The sequence below is a fragment of the Lynx canadensis genome, chromosome E2 (assembly GCF_007474595.2).
Source record: "Lynx canadensis isolate LIC74 chromosome E2, mLynCan4.pri.v2, whole genome shotgun sequence".
NCBI classification, from domain to species: domain Eukaryota; kingdom Metazoa; phylum Chordata; class Mammalia; order Carnivora; family Felidae; genus Lynx; species Lynx canadensis.
In genome coordinates, this window is record NC_044317.1 from 29009049 (window position 1) to 29021584 (window position 12536).

The window sequence follows — 12536 nt, forward strand, 5'->3', positions numbered from 1 at the left end:
AAAAAAAAATCATGCCACAAATGATGCAACGAAGAGAAGGGACTAATGCATCTTACTCAATCCTCCCACCTCCTGGAAGGAAAAACCTATTGCTATCTTGCCCCTATATATTTCTTCTATAGTTTCTAAACAATGGTTTTCAGCCAGTGTGGTGAGTGGAAGCAGGAAGGTGTTGCAATGGTACAAGGGCTTTGATCTCCAGTTGGCACCTTGGAATGTTCCAGAACATCTACCGCTACAGTAGAAGCCCAAGATGGGGCGCCTGGGTGGCTCCGTAGGTTAAGCACCCGACTTTGGCTCATGTCATGATATCATGGTTCACAAGTTTGAGCCCCAAGTCGGGCTCTGCACTGACAGCTCAGAGCCTGAGGTGAGGCCTGCTTCAAATTCTGTGTCTCCCTCTCTCTCTCTCTGCCCCTACCCTGCTTGTGCACGCGCACTCTCTCTCACTCTCTCTCTTAAAAAAAAAAGAATAAGCCCAAGATGATTTGGGAGCCACACACTATTAGCCTCCCACCTCCACTGCAATAAAAATTTGGCGAGAACGAGAGAGAGAGCAACCGACGGCTTCCCCTTAGCACCTGAATGCTACCATGACTGGCGGCCCATGTCACACACTGAATCGCAAATACCAGAGCCGGGCATGAAGGTCTCCGGATATTTAGAGACCAGGTCCCCTGGCTGGTGAAAGTGACTACGGGAGCCGGTGGGGGGTCAGCGTCCCGGACTGGGGTGTCATCCCAGCTCAAGTGCGTAAAGGAGGGCCTGTCCCACCTGGAAGGGCCCCAGCTCAGGCCCATATCCGGCTGATGCACCCTTAGCTGCTCAGCCCAGGGCTGTGTTGGGGGTGTTTCTAAGCTCTTTGACATGTCCTGTAGTCAGTTTTAAAGGGTCTTGTCACCCTCGAAAGCTCTCTAAACAACAATCATCTCTCTCCTCCTCCTTGACTTCCTTTCTTTTTTTTTCTTTCTCCTGTTTCTTTTTTTTTTTCATCGCTGGATTTGTTTCAAGCGTGATCGGAAACCTGCTGTTGTGAGTTTGCGTGGAGGAGGTGAAGGCTTCCCACGTCCTGCTTGTTACTTGCAGAAAGGCAAACATCAAAAGGCCCCGCGCCAGCTCCCCACGTGGCCCAGATCTTCCTGTACAATGTGCAGAGGAAACCGGGGCCTTTGTGCTTCCCCCGCTCAGATCATATCAATTCCGTTTTCCCCTTCGCTTAATTTGTAGCTGGAGTCGTCCTCGCAGGCCCGGCGCGGTGGGTGAGGAGGAAGGTCAGGACGGGAGAGGGAGCTGGCTGGATGCCGGCTGGTAAAGATGCCCGCGGATTTGGAAGCGAGAGGGGAGGGAAGGGCTAACAAAAGGGGGGGCCAACCTCTGGTCCAGGGGATTGGGAAGGGGCAGTAGCATTAACCCGACTGCTCCCGGCCTCCCCGGGGCTCGGCCGCCTTTCCGTTTTGAATCCGTAAAACAAGGAGCTGGTAACTGATGCGTGTGAGACGCCTCTCCGGCCATTAGTGTGTGATTCTACATCCAGTTCTGTCTCTTAACATATGGCCTTGTCCTTGCCACTTCATCTCCAGGGCTCCGTTCCCTCATCTCTACAGAGCAGTTGCCGGGTGGGGGGGCCTCGGGAAAAGAATACCCACAAAGAGGCGGAGCGGTGCCTGCAGCCTAAGAGGGACCCAATAAATGCTGCTTCTGTACGCGTCCCTTCGCCCCACCTCCCGCGGGCACATGGGGAGCGCCCAGGGGATTCGCGATTCCATATGCTTATTCCAGTAAACATCGTAGGCTCTGTGGGTTGTGTGTAGGGTCCTGTGGCATATTCCAACCCCCCCCCCAACTATTTAACGATGTAAAAACCTTTCTCAGCTCGCAGGCTGTACGAAACCACCGTAGTGGGCTGGAGTTGGTCTGTGGGCCATGTTCGCCAACCCCTCTGCTCGCAGAATCGACAGTTCGGGTCCGACTCTCCCAGCTAGCTGTGTGGCCTCAAGCAAATCGTTTAACCTCTCTGATTATCATTTTCTTTAGCTACCGAGTGGGGCTTATAACTACCATTTCCAGAGTGGTGCTTGAGGGATTATACACACAGGTACAACATTTAGCAGAATATCTGGGATATGGCTAATTATTATTAATGTTGTTACGAATCGGCAGCCGAGAACTTGGGGCCTGCCTGGATGAGAGCTCAGGTGGGGACAGGGCTTCATTTTTCTTGCCACAGGATCGAGGGAAAAGGAGTCTTTGGGCACAGGGTCCAGGGCATCTCTGAACCAAACATTCATTCATTCATTCATTCACTCACAAACATTTATTGAGAATCTACAGCATACCAGGCACGGTAATCAGAATTGAGGATACAGCAGAGTACAATATAGACCAAATCCTTGCTCACAAGAAGTTCGTATTCTCATGGGGGGAAATAGATGCTACACATCTAAATAAATGTCAGAAAGTGATAAGGACTCTCAGGAAAAAAAAATAAAGCAGAGTAGAGAGGGTTAGGAAATGCTACAAGGGGATGATGATTTTTTTTTGTACGGAGATCAGAGAAGGCCTCCCTGGGAAGGTGTTATATGAGCAGAGACCTGAATAAAGAGAGGGAATCAGCCATGTGGATATTGGAGAACGAATTTGGGACACAAGGAGCGGCAGGTGCAAAGGCCCTGAGGCCGGACTATGTTTGGCCTGTTGCAGGGACACCGAGGAAGCCAGAACACCAGGAGCACCAGTGAGGCCAGAGCTAAGCGTTCCAGAAGGAGGTGGCAGAACGGATGTCTGCGAAGTGTTCCAGAAGGAGGTGGCAGAACGGACCAGCGAAGGAGAGAGGGTGGGTAAAGGCTTCAGGCCATGCCAGGCCTGACAGACTGTTGCGAGGTCTTTCATGTACAAGGATGCTGGGGACGCAGCCAGATTCCTTGCTCATTCCCGTTGAAGATATCTCTTTTTTCACCCAACCCATATCCATGTGGCACCCACACTATGCCATAGTCGCGTACCATCGTCTGTGCTCTCAAGGAACTCAAAGTCAAGTTGGGGATAGACAGCCACTAATTCAATAAAGACACAAAAATCAAGACCACTGCCCTGTAGGGTGATGGGGTAAGAGGCTTTGAGGGACACTGAGACTGGCAACCAAGGACGACTACCCCAAGGAAGGAGCCGTGGAGGGGAGGCAGCATGGTCCCTCCAGAAACTCAGAGAAGGCCAGTGCGGCTGGCAGGTGGAGAGCGATAGGGGGCGTGGGAGGTGCAGTAGACGCCGGCTGGGTGTCCCACACCTTGTGGGCTGCGTAGGGATCCTCCTTTCTCCTGAGAGCAAGGAAGCCTCCGAAGTGGGCAAAACAAAGACGTGACCAAATATGCAACTGGACAGGATCACTTCGGCTGCGCCCGTGGGGGGGAAAGCAGACAGGATGTGGGGTCTCCCGTTAAGAGGTCATTACAGTTAGCAAGCTGCAAATTTAGCAGAGAGAGGTGGATGGCCCCTGGCAATGTTTTGCACGTGGTAGAAGATTAGCCGTGAGGAGTAGAGAGAAGAGGCATCGAGACACCTCTGAGGTTTGGGATCTGTGCCCTCAGAGGGAGGGTGGGCAGGGTGCCAGCTGGAGGGCAGAAGCCTTGACAGAACAGGCTCCTTGAAGGCAAAGACCAAAGTTAGCTCCCTCCCCAGCACCTGGCTCCTGACCTGACTACGACAGGTGCTAGGTCGGGGTGGCCCTGAGATGCTTTCAAGCCTCCCGGAGTTAGGAAAGAGCCTGAAAACACCCTGACCTGGCCAAAGTGCAGTGACATCGAGATTTAGTCTGGAAGTGAAGAGAATAGGGCTGAAAAAAAAAAAATCTGTGGGGTTTCGACCGTCAACTGGGACAGTGGCTCCTGGTTTTATCTGTCAGTTTCTCAAGGTGACTTTGGACTGCCTCAGCTCCCTCCCACCCTGGGTCCTTTCCCTCAGCTTCTCTCCTCCTCCATCGTCTCCACTCCCTCTCGAGCCTATTTCCATAGGCCACCCTGGAGGGGACGCGCCAAGCTCCTTCCTACCTCGAGGCCGCTGCACACACCGCCACTTTATCGTGAGTGCCTCTCCCGTCCAGCCCACCGCACCTCCCTGAGCCCTCCTCACGCCTCCATGCCACCTGTCACCTGCTCGGGTGCCTAATCCTGGATCTCCTTCTCTAAGTTCTTCATTCCTGGAGCATCCTGTACTTTCCCTGGGTGGCCCTGCTCACAGCTGTCATTAGTTATTGTCCTTGTCCTTTCATACCCCTCTGGGTAGTTTGTGATCCTTGGTGCCTAGGGCTATGCTGGCCAGTTGCTGAATGAATGAATGAATGAATGCATGCATGCATGAATAGGCGGGCAAGGCTTATGCACTCTTAGGTTTGGATCAGCCAACGACAAACTCATATTATCCAAGTGTTTTAGAAAGAAGAGATTTTGCTCCCCATCTCCGAGGCATAGCTGCATTTTATGAGACGAAGTAAACCTGAGGCTAAAGGGACGCACCTCTTGTGATGGGGAAAATATTTTAAAAATATTAAATGCCTGCGGTTTTCATCCAAGCCCTCTATACATAACGCTGTCCACAGCCATCGTATCACGCTTGCTCCAGTGAAGGGTGAGTGCCACCTTGGGAAGGAATGTGATATGAAGCAGGAGAAGTCCCTGCGGACGAGAGGGGGAAGGCCCTCCCGGTGAGCCATGAGAGGAGAACGAAGCGCATGGGCAGGAAAGGAGGCAAGCCAAGAGCCACCGGAGTTCCGACCGCCGTCCCCAGCGCGGCCACGTTCTCCACATGAGCCACCCCTCGAATGTGCAGGTGGGATGGATCGCTGGGAGGCCCTGGTCCCGCGGGCAGGAGTCCACCCCGGCGACCGCTGGTGCCAGCAAGTACTCAGAGGACACAGTGCGGATGTGACGTCCCCTCCCTCCAGTGCCATAAGCGTGAGGATCAGAAGGGACGATGTCAACTGAGAGGAGACGCTCCAGCCTGAGGAAACAGAGCCATCTTTAATTAGGAAGCTCACCCTATCCACTCCTGAACCAGGAATGACAGGAGGCTTCGGGGAGACGATAAGACCAAGCATCTGAAAGAAAACAGCAGCATTTTCTTTGGACAGTTAAGTGGTATTCTGACTCGCCCTCCTTCCGCACCCTCATAAGCTCGCCCCTCAGGACCGGACCCGCTTAATATTACACGGTATGATGTCTGCCCGTTGGTGCCATCCCAGCAGCCACCCTACGGTCCCCAGCATGCCTCCTCCTCCAGGTTGTCCTCCTCTTCCATATCCTCTGTAACGAAGATGCCCAGCACTGAATGACTATCGTGGTCCAGTAGCAAACAGGAAGTGGGGGTCTTGGGGCTGAGGCTCAGCTTCCCAGCCTCCCAGACTCTTTTACCTGATGCACAGGAGACAGCGGTGACCGGGGGCGGGGGGGGGGGGCGGTGTGGCAGCGTCCCTCCCTGCTTCCTTATACGCAAGACGGGTTTTCTCTGCCTCGCCCCGTCCACACGCAGACGCCGGGTCCTCATTTTCATTCAGCCGGCGCCCCACAGATCCAGTACCCTTGGGCTCCTTAACCGAGCACACTTAACCCTTATCCTCTCGAGTGGCCGCTCTCGCCCACGAATCCCGTGATAACTGAGCAGGTCTTCCGTTCCTGGCTCATCCTCCTAGCCCACTCCAATTACCCTCTGCTCCTCCTAGGAGTTAAATATTCCCGTCGTGACTTGACCCCCTTTGAAAATGTCTGATGGTCGTATCATAAAACAATGGCGAGGCAGTTTAATGGAACCTTCTTTTTTTTAAGTGCGTACTGACATCCGATGCCGAATAATAATGCTTGGCACTCACGCAGAACTTTTCATCTTCAAAGCACTTGGCTGCCATTAAAGGCCGCATTTGCTGAAGATAGACTCGCTTTCCTGTGTCACACCGGATCGCATCAGATTGAATTTGGAGGGGACGGGGAGCAGGCGACTCCCTAGGAGCGCTGAGTGGTGCTTGCAAACAGCCTGAGAATAAGCACCAGGGAGCTGAAGGTAATTATCATTTCCTTTCTCATTCCTCACAATTGTGTCCCTGTCCTGCCTTCTCATTTCTATTTGTGGGCAGCACAGGTTAGGTTATGCTGCGGTAACAAGCAATCCCCTGACCTCAGAGGCTTAAGCTGTCAGAAGTTGATTTCTTTAAAAAAAATTTTTTTTTTAATGTTTATTTATTTTTGAGAGAGACAGAGACAGAATGCAAGTGGATTAGGGGCAAAGAGAGAGGGAGACACAGAATCGGAAGTAGGCTCCGGGCTCTGAGCTGTCAGCACAGAGCCCGACGCGGGGCTCGAACCCACGAGCCGTGAGATCATGACCCGAGGTCGGTCGCTCAACCGACTGAGCCACCCAGGCGCCCCAGAAGTTGATTTCTGAGTCATCCTACAGATCCAGTGGGTCACCTGGGGCTGTGTCCATATCTCCTCTGCAAAAGGGACCCAGAATATAGAAGTGGCCCCCACTTGAAATGGTGACGAATGCCACTTAAAAAGGAAAGAGAGAGGGTGGGCAATCACACACACTCATGGGCCGTTAAAGCTTCCGCCCGGAATTGCCACATGTCACTTCTGCTTACAAGACATGGACAAACAAGTCACATTGCCACCTCTGCCGTAAGCCTGAGACCTGTCACAGCCTCCTAAATATCTCTCTTGAACCTGCTCGCTTGTCGTCCTCGACATTTCTACTATTCCCACCACGGCCAGCTTCTCTCCTTGCCTAGACTTCTGCAGAAGCCCCCAACCGATGTCCCTAATTTCACCTGTGCTTCTGTCCCCTGATCCGCTCTCCAGACTCCAGAGTGGGCTTTTCAGTATGCAAACCTTATTTCACTACCCTCACCTCAAGTTAAACCGTCGCATTCCCTTTGCCTTGCTCTTCATCACGGCGGAGCCCTGACATGCCCACCAACCGCATCTCGGGCCGCGCTTCTCATTCCTGCCTTTCCTTCTGACTCCTTGAACCACAGGTTCTTTGCCCTTGATGCCGTCTCCAGGTGGAAAGCTCCTGACCCCAACTCCGTTCCCCCAGGTAGCTCCCAGCCAGGCACGTCTTCTCCGGACAAGTCTCTCTGATACTTGGGGAGTCCGCCATGAGCCTCTCTTGTATATCGCTCCCTGCAGCTAGAACTGTGTTTCTGTGGAGGACTCATGGATTCGAAGCTCCACAAGGGCACGGACCTTGTTCTGTTTCTGCTCGGCTGTATATTCTCAGCCTAATGGTATAGCGCCTGGTGCTCCATAAATATTGATTGAATGAATACATGAATGAACGAGTGAAGGAACTTCAGTCTCTGCCATTTCTATCTGCCCAAATATCCACCTTATTTCAGGGTTCAGGTCAAAGGCAAAGCCCTTCGAGTGTACTTTCCTTGTGATCCTTATCACGTTTCCTTATTCCACCGTCGTTGTGAACTTGTCTTTCCTTCCCCCATGGAGCCTGGTACCTTCAGAGCCTTGCCTGGTTTGATTCCTAGCACATGGTTGTTACATGGACCTAACGTAGCTAAACTCACCCTTTCCGGTTCCGATGCAGAATGAAGTCTGCGTGGCACGCCTGTCATACGTCACGGGGTGCGGCTCTGCCCGGCTCCCTGACTTCGTGCTCGACTCTTCCTCTTCGCCCCGTTCATCCTTCTCCGGCCACAGCAACCTTCTGGCTCTTCCTCAAGCAAACTGCAGGCCCTTTGCACTTGCTGTTTGCTCTTTCCAGAACACTCTATCCTCAGGTCTTTGTATGATTGTCTCCCTCACTTAATTCGGGTAACTGCTTAAATGTCACCTCTCCAGAAAGCTCTTCCCGATAAAAGAATGGCTTACCCTAATTTCTCTCTCCCTAAAAATTGTTCTCTGCTTTTTAAAAGGTTTGTTGGAGCTTTCAGTGCGGCATGCCGCATATTTATGTGTTTATTTTCTGACCCTTCACTGGATGTATGTTCCACGAGGGTAGGAATCCTCTGTCTTGTTTGTCACGGTATCTTCAGTCTCCTCAGCTTCTAGAATGGTGCCTGGCACTCAGGGGATCAAGGAACACCTGTGAATGAATGATTTTTATGATGTTGGCTCACTGGCTAGTTTTGTCACCTGGGGAGACAATGACGAGACTCAACCTGATTGTTTGATGTTTTAGTTGTACGGGAACGGGTATTTTCTAGTTGTTCTCGTAAGAATAGGAGGCATTGTCTTCCAAATTTCAATCTATTTTTCTTTCCATTCCTGCCTGTCTTCCTGACTCTGGCTCTCACTTTCTCAACCAATCAAAGTCACATACATATATACACATACATCTACTCCGAACAACTTTATTAGATCATTAGCTGAGCTGATGGAAAGTTGACGCTCTTTGATTTTGTTCTTCATGTGTTGTAGATTTCAAATAAATTAAGTTAGTCCCAAGAAAACAAAGTATGAATTTTGCAATTTTCTGAGAATTATTGGAACCAGGTCTTCAACACGAGATACGAGTCTATAAATATTCTCAATGCTTAAAGCGGTAATTACATTTCGGTGCTGATTCGCACGTAAACGTTTTCGCCTTTCCGCCACATGCATGTTGGAGTGTACATATTTTTCTTTTTTCTTTTTTTTCTTTCTTTTCTTTCTTTCTTTTTTTTTTATAAGAAAAGCACATAAAATACAAATCTTTCTACTTCAAAGTGGCAGCAGAGGAGTTAGAGTTCTAAATATTCTCTGATTTGGAATGGTGTTCCACTAGCATGAAACCAACGTTTCATCAAAGTGGCTTGCTTCAATCAGGGTTGTACCGGTGAGATATAAATTATAAATCATATCTTCTGTTTTACATGAGAAATGGGAGCTCTGAGGTGGATCGTGCTCGAACAGATGGACTCGAGGTGGTTTCATGTCTTCTGCTGCTTATGTTTTGCTTCTAATGTCATTTTCAAAGATTCCATCATTAACTTCAGAGGCACTCAGGCAAGGTTCTTTCAACAACTAAATATGGGTTTTGGCAAGGGTTCCAGCAGCCAAACAAGGCAGGGTGGCCCGGGGTAGCACAAACGGGCCAGAGGGGTGGGCACGGGGAAGGGGACTGAGCAAGGGACAGAGAAGGGACATCCCCCCACTGCCTTCCCAGTGCCGTTCCCTTAGAGAGGGAGTGTCAGGAAGGAGTATCGGACGGACTCTCGGGTCCGGTTTCGTCTGCGACTCATTGTTAGCTGTGGGCTTCAGCTTCCCGGCTATTCAGTTTCTAGAATATAAGGAGCTTGGACCAGATGCCGCTGTACGGATCGCTCCGCCGTGGTTCCGCTGTACGATTTGTTAATCGTTGAAATTCTGTTCGGTAAGAAGTTTCTGAGAGCTGCGGTAACAAGTAGCAACGGGCCGTGTGGCTTTAGCTCACCGTTCTGGAGGCTAGAAGTCCAAAGTCAGGGTGCTCGCCCTGAAGGATTTAGGAGGGAGTCCTTGCCTGCTTCATCTGACTTCTGGTGGTCCCAGATGTTCCCTGGCTCGTGGCTGCATCAGGCCAATCTCTGCCTCTGTCTCTACATGGATTTCCTTTCTGTGTGTGTTTCTCTGTGTCCTCTCCTCTCCTTATCAGGACAGCAGCCACGGGATTCAGGGTGCATCCTTAGCCTGTTTCCAAATAAGACAACATTTCTGAGGTTGTGGGTGGACACGAACAGGGGGCAGGGGAGATACTATCCCGCACATAACACCCCTGAATGCCTCTGCTGTCCTGGCTTTCTTGTCTCCTCCCTTGGACTCCACGAAGTTCCCCTGAACCCAGCAAGTGGGTTCATTCATGGCACAGCAGGAGACCTAGAGACCCTGCTCCCGGGCTCTGGGCAGGACGGGAGGATCCCAAGGGCTCTAGCTGCTCCAGCACGCTGACCCAGTCAAGCAGCAAGGACAGCATAACGAGAGAGCAGGGATGAGTCCGGTGAGGACCGAAGAGACGTCAGATGTAGACAGAGGGAAGAGGATGGATGGGGGGGGGGGGCGGTGGATATCCTGGAAAGACTGGGCCCCAGTGTCATGGTGTGTACGTGTGTGTACATGAGCGTGTGTGCACGTGTAGCCAGTGGGGGGCGTGTGCTGAGAGTAGCCTCTGCTTGGCCAAACTGGATGCCTTTGCTATGTGTCTGGGCAAAGAGTGCTTTCCTGCACCTAAACATTTGCCCATGCTGTTTCTCTGCCTGGAATGTTCTTCTACTTTCTCTTAAGCTATATTCTTTATCCTTCAAGGCTCTCTGGGATTTTGCTCATGCCTGTTGTGCCAAGACTGTATTCCCCATCCTTCCTCTGTTCTGCACTGCAAGAGAGGGAGAGTGGGAGAGACAGAGAGAGAGAGAGTCAGAGAGGCAGAGACCTGCAGGCTACACGTCCCCAGGTCCTGAATCAGCTGGCCTCCAGCTGGATTCAACCAGCGGGAAGGACTGCAGAGGCCTGGAGGGGGTGGGAGGGTAGGCAGAAGCCTTCATATTTCTCCCTTTCCTCCCCTCCTGCTGCTGGAACTTCACAATCCCATATTTGGCTTATTTCTATCATTGGTAACCAATTCCCTCCAATAAATTCCTTCTGTTTTAAGTACTCAGGCTATTTGACTGAAATACCGTTCCTGTAGCCCCAAAACATGCTGCACAGCCATTTCTTTATTTACCTCTCTGCCTCCCCAACGGGATGGTGAACTGGTAGAGGGTAGGACCCGTGTGATGTTATTTTTCGAAACCTCCCCCGTCAGAGCCTTCCTCTCCCACCCAACCTTGTCCTATTTTTTGGTGCATAGGGAGGTCACAGTAAATGTCTGTTGATTGAATGAATAAGCGATAGGAAAAAAATAAGCTTTCCAGGAGCTTGTCATTGGCAAGCAGACATTGTCTTCCATTTCCTTGACACAACTTACAAGAGTCTGTTCTTTGCCTACAGAGCACTTATCATAATGTAGGATCGTGTAGCTATTTGACGCGTATTTGATTGTCTGTCTCTTCACCTTCCAGGAACAAAGCTTGGAGTAATTTTGTTTAGCTCGCTGCATCGTCCCAGCACGGTGCCTAGCAGAGAGCAAGTGCTCTGTGAACTCTTTGTTAAATGAACGACGGGTGGCCCGGGGAGGCCTTCCAGATTTCTAATTGCTTTGAACTTAAAAAAGAAAATTTAGTTCCACCTACTTTGGAATACAAGGGAAAATGTGTTAGAAAATAAAACTGAAAGACAAAGAAAGTGTTGGCGTTACCAAATAATATTTCCTTTTGCTCTCACAGACTACTAGAGGCCCGATCCACTTTGACGTTAAAGATACCTGTTAAACAGGGAAGGATAAAGATTATGTTTCCTGGGGCACCTGGGTGGCTCGGTCGGTAAAGCGACCTGGATCTCTCACTAGCTGTAACCTCCCAGAGGACAGGAGGTGTGTTGGGGTGGTCATTGGTGCTGACCACAAACATTCCAATTCTTTCCTCCCCCCGGCACATAGTAGGATTGCATTCCCTGGCTCCCCTTGAAGTCAGGCAGGGGCAATCACATCCTCACAGAAGTGATGTGTGTCAGCTCCAGGACACACATCTCCAGCTTAAAGAGCACGTAGCGTGATTTACTAGGCCCCTTTCCCACTGCAGGGGAAATGCCAAAGCACCTGGCTGGGGTCTCAGTGACTCGGGGGAGCAGCGCCCCCTGCTGGCCGGTGACGGCCACGCAGCACGAATGAGCGGTCAAGTCACTCTTGGAAGTTTCTGAAACTGTGAGCTTGCTTGTTTTTGCAGCAAGATGGAGCCTCTCCAGACTGGTAGTCAAGTCTCATTCACTTTTTTAGCTCCCGGATCCAGTATGGTACCTGACTTCTATCCTGTGGGCTCTTAGGAATTATCTGCCGAATTCACAGATGAGCAAAGACACTCAGCCTGACTCAACACCAGAGCTGGCCTGCAGACTTTGTGGGTAGAGTTTCTAGAGTCAGAGGAGACAAACCCTCTCATTTCTAGGCAAGGAAACCAATTCGGGTGCAGACGCGCGACTGCCTCACAAGGTCATTTGGTGAATCGGAGTCAAAATCAAGACTAGCATCCAGTTCTCCGGGTCTGCAAAATTCCAGGAGGGGCCTTTGCCCAAATCACACGGGCTTTTGAAAAACCTGGTTTCGAACCGACTAGCAAAAAGCTCTTCATGTTGATTGTGGGTGGGGTTTTTTTTTTGTTTGTTTTGTTTTGTTTTGCTTCAAATCAAAACCAATGAAATACGAGAGTCAGAAACACCAGGCTGAAAGGCGCCTTCTCGAGACCCCTCAAGACTCTCCTTGGTCTGACATGCGTACATAACGCAGACCTGAGCTCTGGGCCCACATGCCGAGTGGACGTCTTGTAGCCCTGCATGTCAGTTGCACACAATCAATATGGTGGGTGTTTGTGCAAGCACCTCTGAACGCCAGAAGTCCGGGAAGCAGGTGGCTAATTTTGCGGTGGGGGAGGAGGCGAGCAAGCCCTACCAGGTATCTGTTACTCGGAGACAGATGAAAGAGGTCTCAGCAGGCCC